Source organism: Rousettus aegyptiacus, unplaced genomic scaffold (genome assembly GCF_014176215.1).
Source record: "Rousettus aegyptiacus isolate mRouAeg1 unplaced genomic scaffold, mRouAeg1.p scaffold_m13_p_13, whole genome shotgun sequence".
Lineage (NCBI taxonomy): Eukaryota > Metazoa > Chordata > Mammalia > Chiroptera > Pteropodidae > Rousettus > Rousettus aegyptiacus.
The window spans coordinates 39,123,180-39,150,030 of record NW_023416288.1 but is presented as its reverse complement, the minus strand read 5'-3'; the positions used below and the strand labels follow the sequence as shown (position 1 = coordinate 39,150,030).

Below are 26,851 nucleotides of genomic sequence, written 5' to 3'. Positions count from 1 at the left end.
TGTGTTCTAGACAATTAGCTACAATCCTTAGCTTCTTGTTAACCTCTTTTAGCCTAAAAGCAGAGAAGGATTTTTCACAAAGAGAAATGAGTACAGAATAGTTCATAAAAACACTTCTCCAAAACGGTAAGCTAATTCTACAAATTCTTAAACTGGACTAAAACTTTAAGCACAAGTCTAATTATATATATACTGATGTTAGATGCTCTCAAGGAAGAAACTTATGGGTCAAATGATTAATAGGTACACTGGCACAATGTTCTGCAAGTTATGTTTTTAAAAGGTAAAAGAAACTTGTTTGATCTTTCACTTTTTTTCTCTAATTCAGAAAATCCACTTTACAGATGTGTTCCATTCACCCTTTTTTCGGCTGAGTTTTACATTCCTTCTTAGATAAAGAGTGACATAAACAGTTCGGCCAAAACCAGACATTTTCTTTAACAAGTACTATTCAAAAAAAAAAAAAAAAAGTACATATTCATCCAAGCCAGACAACTCGCTTTACAAAGTGCACCTGGAATCTCCATTTAAATTGTCTTGTGCTGAGCTCAGAGGAGAACTAGCTAATTGTCTTAGAGCAAAGACTAGAAATTAAAAGGCTCAAATCTTCTGATTCTGCTGCTTGCTGTGTTATTTTGACAAGTCATTTAACCTCTTCAGACTTTTATTGATCTATAATTGGCAAGTATTTGGCAAATGATAGGGTAATTTACGGAAGGGACACTTTAAGAGCATTGGCGAAAAGTTGTTAAATAAAAGTTAAATTGTATCTTTAAACTCTAAATAGAGATAGTGGGGTCTTTAAATAACACTCTTTTCAGACAATTTCACTATAGTTTTGCCACATGTAAATCTTTCACTTTTCTGGACAAGTTCAAAATTATCACTGGCTAAGGAAAACATGTATCCTAAGATACATGCTTTCTGTATATTGTGAAACATTTTAATTACGAAAATATCTATTCCATCCACAAATAAGTTTCTAATGGTGTCTGATCTCTTAATGAATGGAATCAGTATGAGGGCATTTCTCACTGAGAGTGGAAAGGCTTACTTAAAAATTAGCATTAGCCGAGATTCATGAACCCATATTCTTTGGTCCAGAGACGGTCTTAAAATCTTTCCCTCAGGGCAAAAGGAAGAAAGGCCCCCCAGTCTCCCCCAGCCCATTTCTCAAAGTGTATCAATGAGAGGCTAGTTTTGTGGGGGTAAAAACTCCTCTGAGCGAGCATAAGCTAATTTATTTCATTCTTGACATTCCTCTGGTACCTTAGGAAAATGTGTGGCCTCTCACCAAGAACTCTTAGCATTACAAAGCTAAGTGTTTCTGTGACTCATTCAGCAGTATGTCCCATGGATTTTCCAGAAAGATGACCCACTCTGTAAACAATGTCTGAAGAGGCCCGCAGAAGCCAGAGAAGAGGGAGCAGGGATGAACCCTAATCCACCTCCCAAAAGACTAGCGTTAGAATAGCTGTGGCTGCCCCCGAGAGGTCACACACGCATTCTCCACCGGGCACCACGGAAACCAAGTCCTGGCCGTAGGCATTTACTCGTCAACCTCGTCAACAGTGTGACCCGTTTGTTCCACAAACATATTTTATTCAGAAAAATCGTGTCATAGTGAAATCGGTTTTAAAGATAATTGGTAATCATTCCATGTATGGCCTGTTAAACACTTGACCTTTTTGGATGATGTCGCATCTTGCCAGTTTTTAATCAAAGCTCCATCTGACACCGGAGGAAATGCAGTGGCATTATTTAGTGTGATCCTACAGTCGCGGTTTTGTTATTTACGATAGCGATCCCAACCTTTCCATTTTATCTGGAAAAGACATTTATTTACCCACATCTACGATGCAGAAAACAAACACTTCAGGGGAGAGAAAGAAAAACCGAGGGGAGTTCTAGTTCCGAGTGAAGTTTTGTCCTTCTAACTTACCCACGACCAAGTAAAAGAGCCCTCCAAGGACACCTTCAGCAGGACTCTCTGGATCAGACCAGTAAGATCGGTGCAGCCGCACGGCTAAGGGCCGCAGAGGAGACACCTGTTTCTTGCGTTAGGTGTCTTTCCAGTCACAGCCCCAGCGACACAGCTGCCACTGTGAAAATGCTGTTGTCTTAATTAAATACACGTTTCCCCTTTAATGTGGAATTCCAGTACCCACATTTAAATTCAAAGCGTGAGAAATCTGAAGTTACCTAATCGTTTAACGTATTTAAACTTAGAACTTACATTTTTAAAACTCACCATCCCTTAATCAGTTCCAGGGCACTTGGTCGCCTGCCCTGTGCGTACCAGAACTAAAAAAGATCTGTTATCTCTAAGATTTTAAAAAAAAAACTGTTTATCAAAGAACACTAACGTTACATAAACACCGCATCTTGCATTAATGGGCTGTGTGTGTGTTTGATCCCAAGCTTCTGCTTCAATGATGAATTTTTTCCCCATCGCAATAATTTCATTATCTCCGCATAGTCCAAATACTTCTGAAATTGCTCGTTATTAAATATATAAAAGGCAGATATATTGACTGACTCAGTAGTACTAATTAAATAAACTATTTCCTCTTTCTTAATATGGTAACAAAATCTGTAGGGCCAAGGAAGCGACCACTCACAGCACTGCTAGGACAGAACAGGAACGCGGCCGGCCCAGACCTGTCCGACTGCCCCCCGTGGCTCGCGCCTCGTCGGTCAGAGCCCCAATTCAGACGCTGCCTTTTTGAAGGAAGCTGACACCCCACTTGCCCCACCACGTCTCTAATGTGACGGTAGCCTGTTCACTGTAGCTGTGGGGAAAATCTGGCTGAAATAAAGTCTACGAAAAACAAGACTGACTTTGCCAGACTGCCTTCGGTACAGGTGGGACATGACAGCAATATTTTGGGAAAGAAAGAAAAAGGGGGGATAATTTGTCAAGTTTATCTTTCTGTATTTTTTTTTTTTTCTTTCTGACTTCCTTTGAAGAATGAACAGATTATCCGGTCAGAAGCAAATTTTACCCGGAGAGTTTTAGCTGAAGAACTACGGCGGGCAGCAGCAGCACGAAACCTCCGCCTTATCTCATCAGAAACACGTCCGCTTGCCGGCAGCTGAGACCGCCCCGGAGGCTTTGCTGCTGCTGCGTGCTTCCCGTTCCCAGCCCCTGCATCCATCGACGGCTCCCAGTCAGACGTCGCCATCTGCATCTTAAAGATGAGGAAGTGATGTTCTGGGAGATGCGGCGGCTCGCTCAAACTCTGCCCGTTGACGGGTGTTTCAGCCAGGCGACACCTGCCCCCGGAACGCGGCTGGACGCTAAGGGCAGCGGGCGCTCATCTCACTTACCCTCCGCAACCTGACGAACTGGGTATCGCCAGGACTGTCCCCTTTACAGAAGAAACCTGAGTCTCAGGGAATGGTCACTTGCCTGTGCCCTCCAGCTCATCAGAATTGCCCTTATACCAGGAAGATGGGCCTTTACCTAGGTCTTGAGTTCCGACAGGCCATAGTGCTGCCCTACATCCCCCCTCCCCCCATCGGTATGACAGTCTGTAAGGCCCAGGGCATGTATCAACCAAGGGTCTGGCATTTCCCTTCTACACATGCTCTGATTGGCTTGGAATTACCTGCCCAAACCTCTCCGAACTCACCTCCAGGGCCTCTATGGGTCTCTTCCCCAGGGCTGACTATATTAGCAGGTGTCATATGGCCAGATGCTCAGGCCTCAGTGTGGACAAGGGGTGGCTTTTTGGATGGGAAAGACCCGGCCCGGCCTTGCGGGCTGGCAACGTCGACACTCTGCAGGGTGGGGGAGGAGGCGGCGCAGGCTAGAGACGCGGACCGCAGGCAGAACTCTGAAGGATCCAAGAGTTCAAAGTCAGACACAACCTTCCAGATCATTATAAAGGCATATTTGTCAGGGAAGGACAAACTGGCTTGATTTATCGCTTTTAAAAATGTTTTGACATGGAGCGTACGAGCAATCATTTGTATTCTTCCCTCAGGCCCCACAAACGTGAGGCTGGGGCCTGCAGCTAGCAAAGGGCAGCGCTGAAATTTGAGAACTCCGTTTGACTCCAGAGAGAATGCTGTGCTTTCCCCAACACCCATTCACCCACAGCAGAGCAGCCCTTGTGATTTAGGTGGTTTGACTCCAGCACTACAGGTAAGCCATTTGTCCAAACCAATCATGCTAATCCTACTCCCCGTGGCAGAGACTAATTCAGGGACCAGGACTAAGCTACCAAACATTTAACATTCTTCCCGCATCGGAGATCGCTTCTAAAATGAGTAGGTAACCCCATACAGGCCAGAGAGAAATAAGAAAACGTCTTCTGGAGGCTTCTTGGGGTTCGGTTCTTCCGAGAGTAAAAGCCTCTAGATGCTGCGTGCGGCGGTGGGATCCGGCGCGCTGAGCACATCTCACTGCTGCCAGCCCGGGGATTAAACCAAAACACAGGGGAAGCGAAGCCAAGTGCGGCACAGGACAATGCGAGCCACTGCCTAGACGGACGGCCCTGGATCCTCTGGACTCGGAGTTCATGAACCCATACACTGCCTTATTGCCGAAGCCAGTCCGAGTCAGGTTTCTGTTACTTACAGCCCGAACAACCCCTGACTGATCTCAAAGTCCACACTCTTGATCACTCTACAAGACTGCTTCCATGCAGGGCAAGGAGGAAGGCGTGAGGGGGAGCCCCGACCCCCGGGGAGGAGCCAAAAGGCTCTTCGATCCTGCTCAAGTCCAGAGTAGCATGGATTTGAATCCAGCCAGGCACTGTCCGCCAGCACAGCAAGAGCCACTTGGCCCCGTCTTCCCTGTAGCTCAGCTGCTTCGCTAACGGAGTCGGAGAGTGTGAATCCTCCAGAACATGACGTCGTCTGAAACGCACAGACGGCGCGTCTCGTCCGATGGCCCTGCCACCCTCACTCCAGCCCTGCAGCCTGACCTCCAGTCCCTTGAGATCTCAGTCACAGAGGACATCAGGGATTTTTAGATAAGCAGAGCGTTTGCGGATCCATTAGTTAAACACGCACTATTTTGAAGAAAAACCTTTTAAATTAAAAAAAATTGTGCTCCAACGCCACCGCCTTCGTAAATGGAGTATACTTATGTAATTTAACCTTTTTCTGATGACTCAAAGAAGTCACTATCATGAGCATCAATTGCTGCATCGGGCTGCACATTTATTCAGCTGAGAGAAACTACGAAGGGGTGGAAAGCTGTTTCGATCCTACACGACATGGCTATAACTACGCGCAATTGTTCTTGTAACTAATTTTATAGTTTCCGTCTTCTCTTCCTATCTCACGATCAGTGGTTACCACCGATGCTATAATGTCTTCCTGTAATAACCCTCTCACTTCATAACTTATTAATTTATTCTACTGTGGCTTCTGAAACACATGAAACGTTGAGAATATATTCTTTTTAGTGATGATGAATAAATACCATTTACTGAGCACTTAGTATGCTCCATGGATTATATTCGAGTTCTGCGTCCACATGTCACTTAGTCCCCACACCACCTCATGAGGGGGAGGGCAGCCCCGCTGGAGAAGGGGTCCCCTTTCCCAGGTCAGACAGCAGTTATGGCAAAGTTCAAAGTGAAGAGGGACCGGGCTCCCATCTGCATACAGTGCCAGGGCTCTGTGAATGTGACTGTGATTGTTCAAAGGACTGTGGTTCTTAGTGAGGGAAAGAAAAGAAGAGCTGAGCTTCAGAAAGACAGAGTGTTGCTGTGGAAATGGAAACTTGGAAATAAACTCAATTCCATAAACTAGTGTTTAAGAAAGCGCTACGTCTATTATTGGCCAAACACGATACAATTTGTTTTCTTAATTCCTACGGTAAAAAGGAGACAGGCGTGACGAATTCGCTTTGTTGGGATGCTTATTTTTATTTCTAGATTACGTATGGAGAAACATGTCCTGAAAAATATCTTTGCATTCTAATATAAACACGTGCTACGTTCTCTGATGGTACAAAATCTTATTTAAACTGTAGCAATTTTGCAAAAATAGTGCATTTCTCAAAAATAGTAAAACTCGAGGCCATTCTAAGCCCTCCATGCTGGCATCCTATCGCTGAGACCACCCTCCACCCAGCCCCCAATGCCTCTCCCTGGCTATCGGCCCTAGAACTAATCCAGCTACTCTACTGGGTGACTCAGGTATTTATCACAGAGAAGGCCAGCCTGCCCATGTATTGGAAACTGTCTGTAGCCAGCACTGTCTCGTTAGTGATCTCTTTGCAAAGGGTGGTAATTCGTGTTCGCTCTCCTTGACTGCTGACCTTACAGAAGCCCCAGGGAACAAACAGTGCATTATGGTTCTCCCCAAAGCCATCATTCGGGGCTGACACCCCTTTCTAAAGTAGTGGTAAAACCCAGTTCTCCATGCAACTACTACAATCGACCTTGAATACAAAGAGTCAAGATACAGGATTTTGTATCTTTTCTCCCTCCTCTCCTTCCCTCGTGCACCCAATGAATATTTACTGGAAGGTGGTGCAGCTCCGGAACCAGACGACCGGCATCCCACTCGGCCAGGCGAGATGTGTGACCTCGAACTACTTAAATCCTCTAGACTCGAGTTTATCTCCAAAATCGGGGTAATAATACTACCGACCCCACTGTCCTTTGGAAGGAAATGGGTTAATATACACAAGACACTTCGAAGGGCCTGATGTAAATGCAATGCTCACCAAATGGTGCTCTACGCCAAGCTCTGTGTCAGACGCAGGGAAGCAGCCGCGGACAAGACCCACGCGGGTCCTGCCCCGCAGGCTCGTAGGCTCGCGGCTTTGGCACCAGTTCTGATACCGGATGAGACTGTCTTAGGTCCCCACTCTTTGGAAGAAATTACTCTACTCGCTGTTTGTTTTCCGCTTCCAGTAATCATCATTATCACGTAAAATCATTTCGACTTTACTGAGTGTTTGCTGCATGTTCAGGCTTCAGGCCAAATGCCTTACAATTATTACTTCATTTAATCCTTACGACAATATCATGAGATATGAACTATCATCCTCATCTTCTAGCTCAGGAAACTGGGGAATGGGGAGATTAAGTAGCTCCCAACATTCAAATCCAGGTCTGTCGTATTCTAGAGCCTCTGTCTGAACCTCGAACCCATCCTGCCCTCTCAACAGCGATGAGAGACTGCACACAGAGTCCCTGAAGTGGAAAATGGCCGAGAAACAGGGAATGCATGCGGACCACATCTCAGTCTGAAAGACCAACCCCAGCCCAAGAGAATGTGTGCAGGACACGGGAAAGGCTATAGAACAGAGGAGGAGGGAGGCCTGAGCTGCGGACGCATCTGGAGGTCTGAGCAAAGTTGAGCTAAGGGCATTTGGGGGCCAAAGGACAGTCTGGCGCTAGCGCACACACCCATCCGGGCAAGTCCTTGTTTCCCCATGCGATGGGCAACACTGTGGCTATCAGAGCCAGCAGCGAGGAACCTGGCAGCCAGGAATCAGAGGGATGGGGCATCAAAGAAGGCACGAGGCCTCCCACTGCCAACTCGCCGGCCAGAACCGCGGAGCGTGTCCACTCTGCGCTGACGGGGAGCCTAGGAAGCGGAGAGTTTTTTAACTAGCTACCAATAAAACTATGCCCACCCCCTCCTTTACCCAAATAAAATCGGAGCTCTACTAATAAGAAAAGGGACGCTAGATGCCATGCAAACAACCTGAAATCCCCGAACAACATATATCCACCTTTCCTTCTTCATTAAAATCAGCTATGATTATTTAAACTTTTTTTAGACACTCCCAAAAATAATGTATTTATTGTACTTGGAGCAAAAGCTATCCAAAGTCAGCACTGGTTTAAAAATCACAGTTCTCTAGTAGACACGTGACCCAACAGCAGCCATGTCAGACCACCAACCTAATCATTCCACAGACATCGAGAAAATATTGAACAGATCAATGATAAATTTCTGTAAAACAACAACAAACAGATCCAGTAGCAAATTAAGGAACGTACTCATGGGGAAATTCTTTTTGGAAACACAACCGACCTAATAAGCACCCAAAACAAATCTAAATTTTCTATACGCAAACTTTTTAAAATGTCAGAACAATACTCGAAAGTCGATTCAAGGCATGACTACTGAAAATGAAGGTTTTATTTATTATTAGAATTTAATTTATAAAGTAATGCTAATTGTAGTTAGATTCGTCCTCTGAAATGCCGTGTCCGGCAGGACCACCTTCCCTGGAAGCCTGTCTCTTTGTGAGGCATCCCCTGCGATTGCCTTTCTGCAGCTTCGGTAATTAGTTGTGAGTCCCAGGCCTCTGGTGACAGTATCGGTCTGTGGCCATCTGGCCTGGAAGTGACCGGAGAAGACTGCCAGCCAGGCGTAAAGTGGGATGCTCTGGTTTGCCTCCTTTTGCACGTCTTTAGCAATCTTTGTTTTTCCGTTTCTTCCTCCATAATAATGTGTAAGAAACACAACCCTAAAATTACTTGCATGGTCTTGGAATGGATGCTTCTATGGTTCGATCTGAAACTCTGATAATGGGACATGCTCCTTTGTTTATCTTTTACGTTCTTTGTTTCTTTACCACCCATGTTTGGCCTCCTTCCTCGCTCCCCCGCCCCACCCCAACTAGTAAGCAACCTTCTCTCCATAGCAAGGCTCGCCACCTCTGGCCTAGTGTGGGGTGAAACGAGCCTCACAGTCAGCACAGACTGAATCTGTTCTCCACATGCTCAGGCCCTGTCCAGACGCCAGCTGGACGCCCTCTGATGCGCTCAGCACCAGATCCCATCCGGGGCCTGGTGCGCTCCTCGGCAGGGGAGCGGGAAGGCGAGCGATCCAAGCCTCCTCGCTGGCGCTGCTCCCCACTCACCCCAGAAACACAGGGCGGGCGGGGCGGGGGGGGGGGCGGCCGATGCTGAAAACTGTGCTATCGGCTTTTTGATAGAATAAAAGAAATACACATGGACAATGAAGACAGCAGAAATTGAGACGCTCTCTCATTTAATCATTTGCTGCCTTTTCTTGACCAAACACTTGGTTTCTAAGAAAACCCAGCTGTTTGTCAAATATGAGCATGGTCCTGAGCAAGAGTCCGATCGATACCTAACATCTGCCTGGTTTCAGAGATGATGATAGTTATTACACTTAGCACTGTAAAGAAATTTTGAGGTCTTTCAAGATAATAGCTTTAATATTTAATTTTATCAGGAGCATTAATCATATTAATAACTAATTAGTTAATAGCTAAATATTAATTTAACTCTTAACATCAAGATATCAACCAATTCTGTGGACTCATAATTGTACCCTGATATTACATATAAGAACATAGGAACTTTTGGTTCATGTAAGTTATTCTCTTTGCTTACAGTACTGCAAACAGAATAACTTCCAGGGCCTCTGTTACTCACTTATGAAGTATTGCAACTTTTTTTTATTTTAATTTTATTTTTTATGTTGGCATTGGTTAATGAAATCCAATAAGTTTTATCTATACACTTCAACAGTAAGGCATATATATATATATATATATATATATATATATATATATATATTTACACTGTGTGTTCACCTCCCATAGTTAGATTTCTGTCACCACATATTTGACCCGTCAAAGTATTGCAACTCTGTCTCTATGATAAAAGGGTCTGTTGTTGCTGTTTTAATCTCAAACAACCATACACTGGAAGTGCCCCCTCTCACATCAAATAAATTGAAATTTGAGGTTTCAGGTCTTAATATATTATTTGAAAGAATGATGATGCAATTATGCATTACCTGCTTCAAAAATATATTAATGCCATTTAGATAGGCTAAAATAGTTTCAACGAAGTGATGAGCAATTTAATAAACAAAGAATATTCCAATGATAACAGCATAAACTTTTTATGTCCCAGCTTCTCGATCAGGTCACAAAGGTCTTATGACAAAATTTAACTTTATATATCAACATGCAAGTAATTTACTGAGTAGATACTATGGAATACCAGCAGTTTTAATAAAAACACAATACACGTGTTTCTACAAAATTTCCCATTCTGCGAAAATGCTTACTGAAAATAACAGTGCTTGTGGCAGGGGGCGGGGAGAGATTATGGGAAGACCACTCCAAACATGCGATTCTGCAACCAGAGCACTAACTGAAATAACAACAGTTCTCATAGTAAGTAAGGCCAGCACAGTCCAATCTCCACTGGCGTGTGCACCTAGAAACCTGTCCGTCAGTGCTTTCCGCCCTTGAAGCCCAGCCTCATCCTCCCCCTACGGGGATGGGTCCTCACACGGATTCATTGCCAACAGAGAACAGATTCACTGAAATTCAAAATCTGACCTGGGATCTGACCTAGCGGGCAGCCTTGCTCCTCCTCTTCCTCTCCCTCTTTCACTCGCTTCCCTCCAATATGCACACGATTTCTTTAAACACAAAGAAAGACGCAATGTACACTCTTGCCTTCCCCGGGTAACTAAATACTGTGGAAAATCCAATGGTTCTTGAAGCAACTAAACTAGCCACTACTTGCCCTAAAGTAAGAGTCTTGCGCGAGATTTTCGACTAATAGCTTAATGTCTTCATGTACTGATAAGGCTTTGTCTTTAGTTGTAAGAAATCTTAAAGTATGTTGTAGGAGAATAGACTGTACTGGGCATCAACTCTTCACCAGGGACAGACTCCAAAGCATGAACGAGAACTCTCGTAATAAAAAGAGTTGGCTTGACCTCTCATCCTGCGATGTTCTCGGCTCTTACTTAAGATCACTAAGTCTCGACCCTGGCATAAATCCAACACGTTAATACACGTGTTCTTGGAGCCAAGACATCTGTGTGTTATAATGACATGGAGGTTACAAAGGAGTGTTTATATCTCACTTTGGTTTAATGTGAACATTTAGCTGTTGCAATCAGCTTTCTATAATGACTAGTCCTTACTTAAAGGATTTATTATATTTCCAATTAAAGTCCTTAGCGGTGTACAAGAAATTTATATGACCCGATTAAACTGCTCATTACTGCAACTCCAGAAGTATTATGAAGATAAGATGATACGTAAACATGTTGAAAATAGGAGAAACTTTAAATAATCTATATCATAAGAATTAACTACCATATTAGACTACTTTCGACTAACTTATTTTTATCTCCTTAAATAATAGTTATTGTTCTCCAAAACTGACAATAAAAAAAAAAAAAAAAACAGAACAGTCTTAGGGCAGAAGAGAATATCCTCCTGCTAGTAGAACTTATCAAGGTACAGACTGGTTTGGATTGGGGGAGGTACCTCTCCAAACCCCCCTCCAAAGCCAGCGACAGTGGTGGCCATCTCTGTTTGGTGGTCCTAGTGAAATACAGATGTGCAAGGTCATATCCTGACCCAATACGCTGCACCAGGGTATCACCCTTCAAAAGGAAAAGGTGACATTCTGGGCAGCGTCGCCTTAGGGGGAAAGAAGAGGACAGTAATTATCTTTCAAACCTGAGGAGGTAATGGGAAAGGTCAGTTCAGAGGTCAGAGGACTAATTCGAACAGCTCGTCAATTCAAACACCTTCTCTAATTTGTTAAATGCTTCTACTAGTGGTGAGCACAGTTTGAACTCTTTGTTTTGGTAACTCATAAACCTCTGCTGATTTCTTTTCACTTTATTGCCCTAAACTTGTCTCAAGCAATGACACTTTGAAACAGTTATAATCCATGTTCACACAGGGCCCGGTGTCACATGTACGCAATTTTGGCTTGATTATACACCAATACTTGCCAACGAAACTATAAAAAATGGCTCCAATATCCTTACAGGTCAAATCGGAGAATTAAGTTATTTTCGGTATCTTTTTAAATGATGGAACATGCGTTTTTATATATAATATGGCTTCCAAAGTATAGTAAAATGTTGTCTCTTTGTAGCAATAAAGATTATTTTACATTAATCAGAAACTTTTATATGTAGGTTCCATGTGGTATTAAGAAACATATGTTCTATAATGATATAATGTCCTTGTAGACAAACAACATTTAAAGCACGGAGTGCACAGAAAAGGATATAATGTACACAATCCCAGAGTGACAGTGTGGGGCATGGGAGACAGGTTATCTGGTCTTAAGAGAATCCCTGTGACGAAACTAGTCCTTCATCAGCCAAGCTTCTGAAGATGCAGGGATGAAATTTTCCATATTTCCTTTTATGAACTAGCAGACATAATGACCAGCAAGTCTCCTTTCCTATCTCCATTTTTTTTCAAACCCAAATCAAGGAATCCTAGTGAACACATCCAGACTAAAAGGTTTGGCTGTTAAGGCGTGTGGCTTAAGACAAAGTCGATTTTATCAAAAATCAATCTGCAATTCATAAATTCTTAATAATATTGCCAGTCATAATTTTTCACACATACACACACATACACAAAAATGATTAGATCGTCTACGGCCATGTCACCCTAAACAAGCCTGATCCCATCTGATCTCAGAAGCTAAGCAGGGTCAGGCCTGGTTAGTACTTGGATGGGAGACCACCCAGGAAGACCAGGTGCTGTAGGCATAAACAATAAAATAAAAAATAAGGGATCGTAAGTTGACATGGTCCTTGCAATGTGTGAGGTCAACCAAGGGTTACCTCACCTAAAAACAAAAAATGAGTAGATGATCTACCCACATATAAGGTGCAACAGTAGAATAATGAGACCAATTCCATTAGCTAGTCATAAAAACCAATTTCATTAACTTTTCACACATGATATGTAAGATGCCAAAAAAGACTTCCACAGTCTCAAAACTATTTCTTAGGGATATTTTTTCTCCCTATACTTACAAAGTGTGAAGATTGGACAAGGACAAATCCAGGTGAAAGTAGCTTATAACTCTGACTGGGGTTAACTGTGAGGAACAGTAATCCTTAAATCTGGTGTATTTACAGTGGAGCTTCCCTTCACTGCTATTGATTTGCAAGGTGCTAATTACCTTTTCCTTCCCAACCAAAAGACGGTAACACTTTTTTGGATAAAAATGGACCTGCTTCCATTTTAATCAATTGTAATACCGTAGTTTTTATTTTAAAAACTTTCTAAAATTACCAATTTTCACTCCAGTTCCACCACAAATATAATAATTCGGTGAAATGTTTCCAAAGTACTTTAAATACATGCCACTGATATTTTCCCGAGAACATTTAGATTTTAAAAGTTCATACTTGTATTCTACATATAGCTTACACACCGCAAACCACACTGCTCTTTTTCTATGTTTTATATTACAGCCTGAATTATGCAAGCTGTTGTTATCTTAATCTCTTTCCTGTTCTTTGACGAACATAATACAATAATTAGTATCAAGAGCTTTTAGACCAAGAGTTCATGGATTCAACTGTCAAACTAAATATGGAAATTTCTTAGAAGTCTATGCCAGGGATGGTTGAAAACATTCCTATAATTGATGGGCAATTTTTAGGGGTTGAATTGAGGTAACCTATAAAAGGAATTCCTTTAACACATCTTAAACTTTTTAGCTCTACGAAAGGTGGATTGAAGTCCTCATAATGGATTCTTAGGAAACAAAAAACAAATCAAAAGGTAATGACATGAAACAAAAGTCATCACAGGGCACATTAGTTGCAATTAAAAGGGATGATAACCATGTGGATACCAACCCCCTGGTATCACAGGCTTCAGAATACTCAAGATCTCAAAAAGAACATTCAAAAGAAACACACATACATCACGTAGTAATAATCCAAAATATCATGAAAGGACTAGTTACTGTATTAAGTTTCCACAAACGGTTACTGGGATTCTCATTTTACGCATAGGCACATTAAAGCATTGCTACTCCCTCAAAAATTATTTGAAAATCAACCTGCCATCCTGCCTTAGTGTGCGCCCTGCCCCCTACAGGCTCTCGTGCGCACAGGTTTCCAGGGTCCTAAGGGCCTTTCTCTTCTCTCCAGCAACCTCCAGTTCATCCTCTCTCAAAGCCCCGCTGGAGAACCCACTACGCAGGGGCGTTCCTGGATTAACTCCACTCCAGCCTATTCTGATAATTTTTTCTCTTTGTTTTCCATCACGATTAGATGTTCTATTTATACTATGATAACATGTACCCACTTGATTATTGCTTTCGTACCTAGTAATTTTTCCATTTAAACATTTTTCTGCTTTTATTATTTCTATTGAAGCATGATTATATGCAGAAAATACACAAATTTAAGTATTCAATTCAGTGAGTTTGAACAAACATACACTCAAGATATACACCATTTCCATCAACCCAGAACTAGAAAGTTCTCTCATTCCCTTTCCCCCTCCCTCCTTCGGGTCATGTCCACTTATTAAATTATCGGTAATATCACCATCGTATTTGGATATTTCACTCCAAAGGTCCTCAGATGCTGCTAATGTATTGTTGTTATTATTCGGATTTCATCTATGTCTCTGGCTCATGTAGGGAGAAGTCTGCTTTTTGATCTACTGGTCTAACATATGGCCTATTTAAACAAAAGATGTGCTAACATGAAAGGTAACACTTCTTGATTAGGCAACACAGGTAACCTGTGTTAAAAAGAATGCTCCCCTAGCTATAATTCATCTATAGACCAAAATTCTACGCTTTCTTTACAAAACAAAGATTACTAGGAAAATAGGGATGACAGTTACTCTATGTGGAGCTGTGAGCACAGTGGCATCGTGTATTGATGAAGCAAAAAAAAAAGCCAGAAAAACATTAGGCACCATTAAGAAAAATATTGATGACACTAATATCTCATATTTGCATGGCACTACATAATTCACCATGCACTTTACAATAAATTAAACTACACAACTCTATGAGGCGTTTTATTATTTCCATCCTTCAAAATATGAACTATGGGTCAGAGATACTAAGAGTCTTTTCCAAGACTGCCTACCTAGAAAACTGTCAGTCCTAAACTCCGAAGCCTTTTGCACGATGCCACCGGAAAACATTTGCAGATTTGGTATCAGATTTCCCCTGGTGTACCATTACTGCTGCAGACAAGCACATCATGGAAAACCCAGCCACCAAGGCTGACGTCCTCTACCCGGCCCATCTCACAGCCAGTTTCTTGTGCCCTAAGATGGACGGCACAAAAGTTAAAGAGGAAGGTGCCCCTTTAAGGAGCATTAACCTTCTGGAGACAGGAATGCTTCAGTCTGGAATAGTGAAAAGTGGGAAAGAAAACATGGAAATCTATACAATCATGGGTGGCACAGAAAAGATTAGAGCATTTTCCCAAAAAATAATACTGTAAAAGGGCATTCTTTGATACTCAGATAAATCCACCTGATAAAAGCTAAACACAGAGCTCACATAGGCAGCTGCTCAAAAATTGAAACGCTGCTCCAGAGCGCTCCCAGAGAAAGTTCTCACAAATACACAAACGCATCCAAAGAGAGTAGAACGAACATATGAACAGCACAGCCACGTGGTAGCAGTACCAGAAGGTGAACCTGCCCCCAGCTGGCCCAGGGACAGAAACCGGGGCCACACCTAGCATGTCCCTCACACCTGAGCTGGTCCCAGGCTTCAGGGCCGGGTGGACCATAAAGCCGGCTCAACAGTGCAGGTACCTGGCTGTCTGTGATCAGCTCAAAGCCTGAAAGCTGTTTGCATTCTTGGTTGCCCACCTTCCAAAGCACCGGTAGAGCGCTCAAAATCCTGTGAGCACACCCCAAATGCTACGGAGTCTTCTTCAGGAGCTGCAGTCATCATAACACAACGAACTGACTATCCCGACTGAAGTCCAGAATAGCAGTGCATACGAAAATGTACCTGCTTTGGGAAATGAATATCCCATTACAGGCTCTGATCCCTGGCTCATCCTCTAGGCTCACCTCTACGCACCTTCCTGCGTTCTCATTCCATCCACCCCCCAGTCTCGGAACTGCAGAAATAACACACTACATATAGGTCCCTGAACACAAAATGCTATTTCGTAACCCTGTGCCCTTCTACACACGGTACTTTCCCAAAACCAGCTTAAAGGTCGCCTGGTCCAGAGACCGCTCCCTGACCTTCCCTCAGAGAACTCATTCTCCCCTGTGCTTTTTCTCCCTTTCCTTTTAGTGTGAAGTAGGTAAAACACACAAGGTGGTATAGAAAACAACACAGCGAACACTCGGCATTTATTAGTCTTACACTGTCCCATATTTTCAAGATTTTAAGAACTTAAACATTTTAGGTAGAGCCGAAGCCCCTCTGGGCCTTGCTGCTGCCACATGACCCCTCCCTCTTCCCCTGGAGGTAACCAGCGCCCTGCACAGCATGTTCGTAGACCTGCACTGTGCGTGCGTCCCCAATATGTACGACTGTTCTGCACGCTGTTAAACTGTAACAGCACGCCATGCCTATTCTTCTGCATTCTTTTTTGTCGACATTGTATTTTTGAGATAGTTTTAAATGTTGACATATGTAGCCCTAGTTATTTCATTTTAAGTGCTCTCCAAATATTGTACCAATTTGTATTCCTACTAATACTGTACAGGAAGTTTTCATGGCTCCATTTACTTGCCAACACTTCATCCTACCAGATTTTTTATATTGTTTCAGTTTGATATGTGTGAAATGGAGTTTTACTGTGGTTTTAATTTACATTTCTTTCATTACTACCAAGGCTAAGCATATTTTAAAATGTTTTTTGGCTACCTATAGTATCTCTTTTGGAGTTTTCTTCACGATGCCCATTTTTCTACTAGGTTCGTTTTCCTTATTTACATGAAGTTCTTTACATATTCATTTGTCGGTGGAATGAATCAAAAACATTTTATCTTAATTTTGTGTATAGCTTCCTTTGCCGTACGAAAGTTTTATATTTTCATGTAGTCAAATTTATCGATCTTTTAAGAACTAGCTCTGCTTTTTGGAGCTTCTTTAGGAAATCCTTCCCAACTCTGAGGTTATAAAAATATGTTTCTCTTTTCTCTTGTAAAACCTTACTCTTAACATGAAAGAGGGTAATATCAAGACAAGTTTCAGTTAATCCTAACTCAATTTACCTCCACAAAAATGATGTTCAATTAGGTGTTTTCTAATTATCTCTCTAGACAAGGATTAAATGTTTTAGATGGTCTGAAGCAGAGAAAAAATTGTAATGAACAGAAATGAATTCCAGAAGGCTGATCCAATCAACACTCAAAAGCCGCTCCTTATCTAATTCTTGATATTTTAAATCACTTATTAAAATTTCCTCACTCATCTTCAAATATCACTACCAAAATCTTGTTAAATAAATCATGTTACAGTAACAAGTCAAGTCATACAAAAATGATCTTGGACCACTAAGGGTTTGGAACTTGAGTGCTTTATATAGTATTCCACGTTTAAGTCATTTCAAGACAATTTGGAAAATATTTATCTGGCATTTATTAACAATGGGGACACTTACTAACTGTTAGAGATATCACTGAAGAAGACAGGCCTCATCCCCATCACAGCCTTATAAACAGATCAAATGTGTAATCAAATGATTGCAATGCAATGTCATAAATGTTATAATCAATGTTATAATGTTATAATCAAGGTGGATCTAAAAAACTGTAATGGCAAATTGGGAGCTAACAGTGGATCAAGACTAGAATAGATCTTAAATGATTTCAGCGGATCTAATGCCTCTGGTTTAGACTTTAAAAACCAAATGTTTTTATTCGTCATTTCTAGTATGAGAGTTTATGAGATTACAAATTATATAATTATAAGTGTCAATTATATAATCCTTAAGAAACTAACTTTCTGAGCAATAATAATCTGAAGTTAGATGTTAGTTGATTAAAAGTTGGTCCAAGGATTATTACATAAATAATTAACAGTAACAAAAGAAAATTTCTAATCAATTGCCATGTTTCTTCAAATACACTATTTTATACATGCAAAAATATGATCTAAGTTCACATCAACAGCGATAGAAGTGGCCATATTTTTTGCTTTGGAGTTCCCACATCTCTAGGATTCAGGAAAGGGTTAAGTAGCAGGAAGACGGTAAGTGATGGCAAACCAACAATTCTTGCTTAAATCAGGTAGCTCCAAATCGTAGTGGCTCCAGCTTCAGTGAAGTTAGGGGCCCGACTCATCTTGAAACTGTACTTGCACAGTACTTTCCATACGAGACTAAAAGTATGTTACTGCCCCATACCAAAAAAACAGGGAAGGCTAAAGGCCATAGAAGGCCTAACGCCATCTCCCCTGGGTGAAGACTTGGGGCCACATCTGGCCCCAAATAATGCCCTGATAACTTTCACAGTACCCTTGCTTCTATGTGATGAACAGCCAAACCATACTGATTATTCTGAGCACTTACGTTTTCACACATCAGAAACAGAAGGGACCAAAAATACTGTGTAACAAAAGAACACACTAAATTCCTCTTGGAACCAATTTAATGACTTCTATGGAAAATATGACTCCATAATGAACACGTACTGCTGTTTTGTGAATAACGTATTTACGATTATGATTCCTGCAAATTAGGCAAACTGGTTCCAACAGTTGCAAACACGGGACTTTGTCGAAATACTAAGCTTGAAATTAATTCAGTATCTATTGATGCATCTGTGTTGCAGAGGAAGGACCAAAACATTGTGAAGGTATTACTTTTCTGAGTGCTGCACAACGCATGCTTCATGGTTTGGTTCCTTCCCACGAAGTCCTTGGTCTAACCCTGACCTTCCATTTAATCTACATACAAGGACAAGAAAGGGACATGGATCGCCTATGAACGGGGCATTTCACTCATTCCTCTCTTAGATCTTTTAGGTAACATCATCCCTCATTAACAGACGAGGAAACCTAGGCTTACAAAGTATTAAGAACTTGACAAAGGTCATAGAGCCAGTAAATGTTACAGACGAAATTTTTAAATGAATCCAACTATCTTGATAATCCCAGTGCTTCCTTCCCTTCACCATCCATGAGGAATCTACCAATTCAGGACTCAAAGAGAGATGTCCAGGGCTACTTTATAATGCAACAGAAAACAGCACTTCCCCCAGCTCAGACAGAAGAGAAATCATTATTCGCTTCACATGATCTTTATGGAGGATAAGAGATTTACTAATATACCTTAAAATGTCTCGTGAGAGAAGGCTAAAAAAAAAAAAATAACAGAGTCACAACAGTCTGATTAAAAGATTTCCTTGGAACTTAGAATTTTCTGCATGTTTTATAAGGTCAAAGCCACAATGCTACTTTAAATTCATATCTCATGTCACGACCTTCATTGTACATTTTAGACTCCATGACCTTAAGATCCAAGGAGGAAACGAACAGGTATGCTGTTTCATTTGTAACCTGTTTTGATTAGACTATCTAGATTATCTACTAATTTTAACATATTTATTAATAAAAAACTATGTCAGTAAATGGTTCTATGAACTAGATTAAAACACAGCTAAAACAACAGAATCTCAGTCATCGTTCATGCAGCAGCAGACAGCGGCTCTCGGTTTTCCGCAGCTGACTAGCAGGACTGCTGTGACCTGACAGCTCAGATCTTCACCACGTTTCTGTTCTTACGCTTGGCTACAGGGCCCAGCAATTTAAGTCCAGAACTTTACATGCTGGGATAAGACGGCCCGCCAAGATGCCAGGTGGTTTTTAGGAAGCCATCCCTCGACTCATTTTAATTAGGTTCTAATTTGTCTATTTTAATATATATACACACACATATAAATCAATTACTGAAAAGCCAGAGATATACAATTGTACATCAAAAATGACTACAGCAATGTAAGTTAAAACAGAAAGATTGTAATTTTTTGACAAAACAGGAGACAGTGGTTCGGTGTCTTTGGAAAATTGTTTGGCAGTATGCATGAAGAGCTTTATAAATGTTTGAATTCTTTGGCCCAATAATTTCACTTCTAGAAATCTATCCTAAGGAAATAATCAGAGATATGATCGATGATATATGAAAAAAGATATGCATTACTATTGACAAAAATAAAACCATGGAAAAATATAAATATTTAAAAATGAAGAATGTTGGAAAATGATAAACAATGAACTATTATAAGTACATCAAAAATCATGTTTCCCAAAATATTATTACAGATAATGCTAAAGAAAAATTATATTCAAAACTGTATATACAACATGAATATGACTTTTTTAAAATAATTTTTTAAAAAGTCTATAAGGCAAAGCATTGATCAACATGCGAATAGGGGAATGAAATCATGGATGATTTAATTTTCCTCCTTATACTTTTCCAAATTTCCCAAATTTGCTATAATGATTATTTGTAAACTAAAAAATTATTTGAGAGGTTACATTTAAATCAGCTTCAAATTAGCTTCTTATATCATTCCAATTTGCAGCAACAAAACAAAAAGGTCTACTGTACAAAAGAAGTCTCTTCTATGAATCTGAAACAAATGCAAAACAGGACAAGCTGATCCAGAGGGCTCTTGACATAATCGTATCTCTTTAGACAGAATACTAATGCTCACGGCACTAATGGAATGAACCCAGAATGGCATGAATAATACATTACTTGCACCAATCAATGTTACGCTGTTACAAGCTGATGGAAAATAAATACTTAGAGTAAAAACAGAGAAAGAAATCTCAAATGCAAGGACAGTTCAGCTATCCATCCGATATCTCTCCTGGATAGAGTGTGGGAGGATTGTTGCAGCTCTGCCAAAAGAAGACAAAAATCGTTAACAACTGTTGCTTCCTCATGGCCAAACTGTGTTCTACCAATGACGTATCAGAGAAAAACATTATAAAGGTAACCATCATTGAAGGTAAATTATTGATTAATATACATAGATTTTCAAGTAACTATGTATAACCATCAACAAAAGGCTTGCCATGATGCCGGGAAATGCAAAATTTCAATTGTCTCTGCAATTAGTATAAAACTATATGCTACATATTAAAACAGAGAAGAGAGATAAAACATATATGACATTCTCCATATCCCTAAGTCATGTAGCACTGGAGGATTCGGTTTTCAGTCTCTAGTTAAAGCAGCTAGGTGATGAAAGGTGCCTCAAGGAGTGCATAGGCTCTCTTTTATTCACATATATATCAGTTCCTTTTCAACTGAGGATCTAAATTTTAGAACAGATCAGTGTTTTAAGAGAGAGGAAGAAAGAGGATACAGGTAAATGACTCCTAATTTTAAAAACTCTAGAAACTCTTAAGACATGATGTTCCTCATACAATACAAATGGAGAAAAATACCTTAAAAAAAAAAAAAAAGAAAAGCATGTTTATCATAAAAACTTGCTTAGAGATGTTCATAACTCTGCTATAAGCCTGATAAAAATAATTTTTATTTCAAATCATCCTCATTATGAATAATAAAAAAAACAAATTTGATCTCCCAAGAGCATTTCCTGCTAAATTTTTCTTGTAAAACAAGAAAGAAAAGAAACAAAGCTGTCTTCACAGTTTAACACTTTAGTATAATGGTCCAAAAGAACAGCTTGAATTTGTTATTTGCTAGTTTTCCAAGGAATCCTTTAGATTTATCATAAAAATAACAGAAGACATAAAATCATAGAATTACACAGCAAAATAGTTTTTTGAGAATAATTTAAGAAAAAATTCCTGACACAAGTATTGCACAAACTGGACTGAGTTTCTTGGGGACACTATAAATTTTTTTTTTTTTCTGGTGATCTTTACAAGAAACATTGTAATATAGGGGCTCTCTGGTTGACAGAGCAGCTAGCAAACAGTCCTAGATTTGCTTTTTTCTCCTCTTTCAGTGTTCATGCTCTGGAAAGCACACAGAGAGGACTAGTCACACAGCAGTGCGAAGTAAGGCTATTCATCAACTACCCACCGTACGCCAGTGGTAATTTCTACTAAACATGCAGCTAAGTGAAACTTTAAAGATCATGTGTTCTGGTCAGTTTATAAAACAACTCAAAGTTAAGAAAGCTGTGTGTTTTTAAATCTTGCTATTTGGCAAGTAAAGTCATTCTCTTAAACAGCTGCTATTCAACTACTGTGTCAAAGAGAAATCAAAATGGAAATACCAGAGTATTTGTAAAATCATAAAAATAACAAAGATGGACACCCACTGGCCAGCAATCGACCTTCCAGGTACTGTGCTATGACTGCTACGAAATTTAATTACGTTTCTTTAAACCTGAAAAGTATGAAATGTCTCGTTTTTCAATGCCAGAAAAGGCTCGAGGTCCTGAAATAAGCGGCGGGTCCTAGTAAAGGTCTAGCAGCCTGGGCCGCTTTCACCGGGCCATCCTCTAGCATTCCTACACTTACACACGCGCGTTGAAGCCGCACTCGGAGGCAAGTGCGCACAGTCTCACGTGCTTCCGGCGTTCTCAAAGAATAAAAACAAGCGATGCAAACATTCAAGTGAAAAAATCTGAAAAAGGAACAACGCAAACCAGGTAAGCAAGAAGAGGGAGGGCAGAGAGAGAGCCTGATGCATCAGAGTATGCTTGATAAATAAACAATGGTTCCGGTTGGTTTTTTTTTTTTAAGTCCCAAGGCAAACTACTCTTTAAAAAAAAGAGCAAACGTGGCGGCAACACAAAATTAGGCGACAAATAAGGGCGGCGATATTGTTCATAAATGGAAAATTACATCAACGCCAATGTATTCCGGAGCACGCTGCTGGTCCTACAGAAAGCTGAGAGATGCTTCACAAAAGGAAAAAAAAAAAAAAATGGTGTCTAACTCTGAGAAATGCTGAGCCAAACAAAGTGAACAAGTTACTTCCAACATCTCTCCTAGTCTTTAGCATGCCAAAGTACATCATTCATCTCCAAGAGACACATTATTTGATGGTGGGATCATTTCACAGAATATAGTCTTCAAAAATACTTCGGTATGGAAAAAAAAATACACAAAATATATTTACAAAGCTAATGTAACACTGGTATCAAAAAATCTAACAAGTAGTGCAGCAGAGAGAAACCAGTGGAGAAGCTCCACGGCACCCCGCAGAGGCCACGCGTGAGCCACCAGGGAACCGCCCTGGCAAGTCCAGGTCTGTGCGGTAAGCGCTGCTCTTTTTTTTGTTCGAACTCCCACGGAAAATGCTATCGGGGAGAGCAAAGTGTAAGTATTTCATCCTTGGTCGGTTGACACTGGGAAGACAAGACAGTGTTGCAATTTTCCATCCTCAGCTGGGTTTCATTTAGACGAGCAACGTGGACCCTGTGAAGCCAAGTCCATCGCGTTCCCCAGCTCGAGGGGGTGCAGGGACCGGAGGGAAAGAAATTCCCTCCTGTTTTGCTTTGGAAAATGTCTGAAACGTTCCCTCTACTTTGGGCTGCGCTATATTCTGGAAACTCAAGACAGTGAGGTACGAGAAAAGGATGAGGTGTGAAAAAAGGACGTGTAATGATCCGTTTTATCTATACTGAAACTGTCAAAAAGTGTGGGTCCACTTGGCAATAAGCACAAGAAAATATTAAAACTATTTGAATTCATGTTGACTCGATGGGAGAGGATAGCTCAGAACCACAGCTGTCAAAAATCGGTAGTGCCAACAAGGCTGAAAGCTCTCCTGGTACTGACTTGCATAGTTTATCCATGCACGGGAGAGTGACAGAGCAGCGTGCTATCCCACGACGGTCTGGGATTACAGCTGTTGTCCTGGTGCGATTATTGATAGTACTTCGCTTTCCTCTTTGAAATGATTTTAAACTGCTGTCTATCACCGCACGCCATAATTAACTCAAAATGAATTAAGGATCTGAATATAAGACCTGATACAATAAAATGCATAGAAGAAAACATAGGAACTAAACTCAAGGAACTTGTACTTGAAGAGGATTTTATGAATTTAACCTCAAAGGTAAGGGAAGTAAAAGCTAACATGAATGAAGGGGACTACATCAAACTAAAAAGCTTCTGCTCAGCAAAAGAAACCATCGATGAGGGAGAGAGACAACCATCTGAATGGGAAAATATATTTGCAAGCAACGCCTCTGATGAGGGCCTAAAACCCACAATATACAAAGAACTCGTATGACTCAATAACAACAAAAAAGCAAATAATCCAATCAAAAAATGGGCAGACACTTCTCCCCAGAGGACATACAAATGGCCAACAAATATATAAAAAGATACTCGACGTCGCTATTAGGGAAATGCAAATCAAAACCACAATAAGATGCCATCTCGTACCTGTTAGGATAGCTGTAATCAATAGGATAAGTAATAACGAATGTTGGAGAGGATGTAGAGAAAAAGGAACCCTTACACATTGCTGGTGGGACTGCCAATTGGTACGGTCACCATGGAAAACAGTATGGAGGTTCCTCAAAAAATTAAGAATTGATCTACCATACAATCCAGCAATCCCTCTACTTGCCCCAAAGACTTAAAAACACATATCCGAAAAGATATTTGCACACCAATGTTCATAGCAGCATTATTCACAGTGGCCAGGACATGGAAGCAACTGAAGTGTCCTACGATAGATGACTGGCTAAAGAAGCTGTGGCACATATACACAATGGAATGTTACTCAGCCATAAGAAGAGATGAAATACTGCCATTTGCAACCACATGGATGGACCTCGAGATAATCATGCTAAGCAAAATAAGCCAGACAGAAAAAGATGAAAACCACATGATATCACTTACGTGTGGGATATAAACCAAAAAGCAACAAACGAACGGGACAAACAAACTGAGACTCATGGACATGGACAACGGACTAGTGGTTACCAGAGGGCGGGTTCCGAAGAGAGCTACTACCTCTGTCATCCAAGGCTACTCCCTGCAAAAACGCCCTTGAAAAGAACAGTCCCGAGGCAAGGCCGGCAGTGCCTCTGCTCACAGATGCACAGAAACATGACACGCCACGTACGGCCGTCTCCCAACAGCGACCGGGCACCGGAGGGATGTGTCCCCCTGGCCCCCGCGCACGGCGTTCTGTGCTCGGATAAATTAGGGGAATATCAAACGGCTTGCTTTTTAAAGTTTCCTTAGAGAAGAACTTCTCAGAGCCTTTCATAACCCAATGTGGCTTAGTGAATCTCCTACAGGAGGATATTGAATGCAGTGTTTTAAAACCCATGTTTCACAAAACACCTATTAACATCTCCCAGAAGAATATTCCTTGGATCACGGTTTGGGAAATCTGGGAGGGGGTATACCCTGTGCCCAACATCATCATTCTCTCTTGTGCAGGTTTAGCTAATATTTTCCCATTTGTTTCCTGAAATCCCAAATCCAGGGAGAAGTGTTTACATAAAGAGCTTCTTTCTAGAGCACTAAATTAATGAAAACAAGAAAATCATGGAGTCCCTCTGTGCAAGAGGACCTTTAAAAATAATTGAGATAATGTAGGCAGAGCTTAGCGCTAGCTGGCACACGGTAAGTGCTCAAAACATAGCCACTATTATAAGTATCAGCCATTTTTATCACGGTGCATTTACAGAACCCTCTTTGTTAACACACTGAATTCCTATTATAAGCAGGCTGGTGTGGCAGCGGGAACATCGGGCCATGACTAGCGATTTTTCCTTCTCTAATTCTACCACCGTACATTTTCCTACATGCGATGTTTCCATTCTCCTCGTGCCAATGTTTTACTCCACAAACTGGACCTTATAAACCCCTAAGTTTATTTTAGTCTAAATTTGATAAATGCCATTCAAAGCCAGTCTTCCTTTTTGTTTTCCTTTAATGCAAAAATTAGATTCCTGTTTGTTTGGAAGAACGAATTCAAAGTCCCTGTGTCTGTGCCTCCTTCAGCTTTTTTCTCCTTGAACAGCATTGCCACCGAAAGGTCAAGCTGGATCTCATGATCTCCTGGCCAAAGATGTTGCTTTAATTACCTGAGACTCAACATCAAAACATAACACAAGGTCTGCTTAGTATCTCAAAGAGAAGGCAATGGCAAGTTAGCTTGAGCAGGTCCCAAAAGAGGTTTCTTAAGTCCACGCTTCTTCCAGCTCCTCTCATGAAATACCTTTTTCTTCCTAGGTCTTTTGAGGAGTAAACACCTGGCAGGCAAGCTGGCTTCCATTTCAAAAACACATCCATTGCTTTACTAGACTCTCTCTCAAAATGTGCCTTTTGCATTATCATCCTGCTTTGAATTAATTAATGATAACCCAGTGGATAAAGAGAGGTCTAAGATGAAAGACAACGATTGGATCTATAACCAGTCTCTAAGTTCAGGCATGAGGTAAGGAGGGAGGAGAACTCCAATTATAACAAAATGACATGGAAATCAAAATAATCTAGTATTCTTCTGTGTTCACAGTATATTAGAATGTCCTTAGATAAACGCTTTTCCCTCTCGTTCGGTTTCTTGTTTGTAACTAGAATGTGACTTTCCCCCTTTATTTCATAGTTTAGAAAGATTAATGAACATTTATAAAATATTAATTTTATACCAAATAAATTATAAATTATCTTTTATTTTTTTTACCATACATGACGGTGAATGTCCACTTGTATATCTGTTACTCTTAGAGTGACCAAATCTCTAAGTTATTAAAAAAAAAAAATTCTATTACTCTGGCATTCTAGATCTTTTATGAATAGCAGCTAAGCAAAAAAGTACATTTATATTTCCAAAATTTAAAAAATACATCTTACATAGCTGTCAGTGTGAAAAAGCCCCCCAAACAAGAAATTTCATTAAAATGTGATCCATATGCTAAAATTTTCTACAAAATTGTGTTAAAACCTCTGCTTAAAACTTTATTACACGTACTATTTGTAGATATTTTTAAATAACTGTTTCCAATAACACAAACTTTTTTAAAAGTAGTCCTGAGGAGCTGTCTTACTAGTATAGTTCTCACAAATTACAAGACAGAGAAAGCTGCCAGGCATTTTCCTGGACTTTGCATCATAATCACCAGGGAACCTTTTTTTAAAAAAAAAAAAAAAAAAATCCCTTCTCCCTTGAAGTTCAGTGAATCTAG

The 26,851-nt window shown here is 40.7% G+C and overlaps 1 protein-coding gene and 1 pseudogene across 5 annotated transcripts in view; one reads left to right on the top strand and one right to left on the bottom strand.

Annotated features, from left to right (window-relative positions):
* BBS9 (Bardet-Biedl syndrome 9) overlaps positions 1 to 26,851 on the bottom strand; it is a 301,889-nt gene that overhangs the window by 95,935 nt on the left and 179,103 nt on the right. The gene's annotated exons all lie outside the window — the stretch shown is intronic.
* LOC118611051 lies at positions 12,389 to 12,507 on the top strand (annotated as a pseudogene).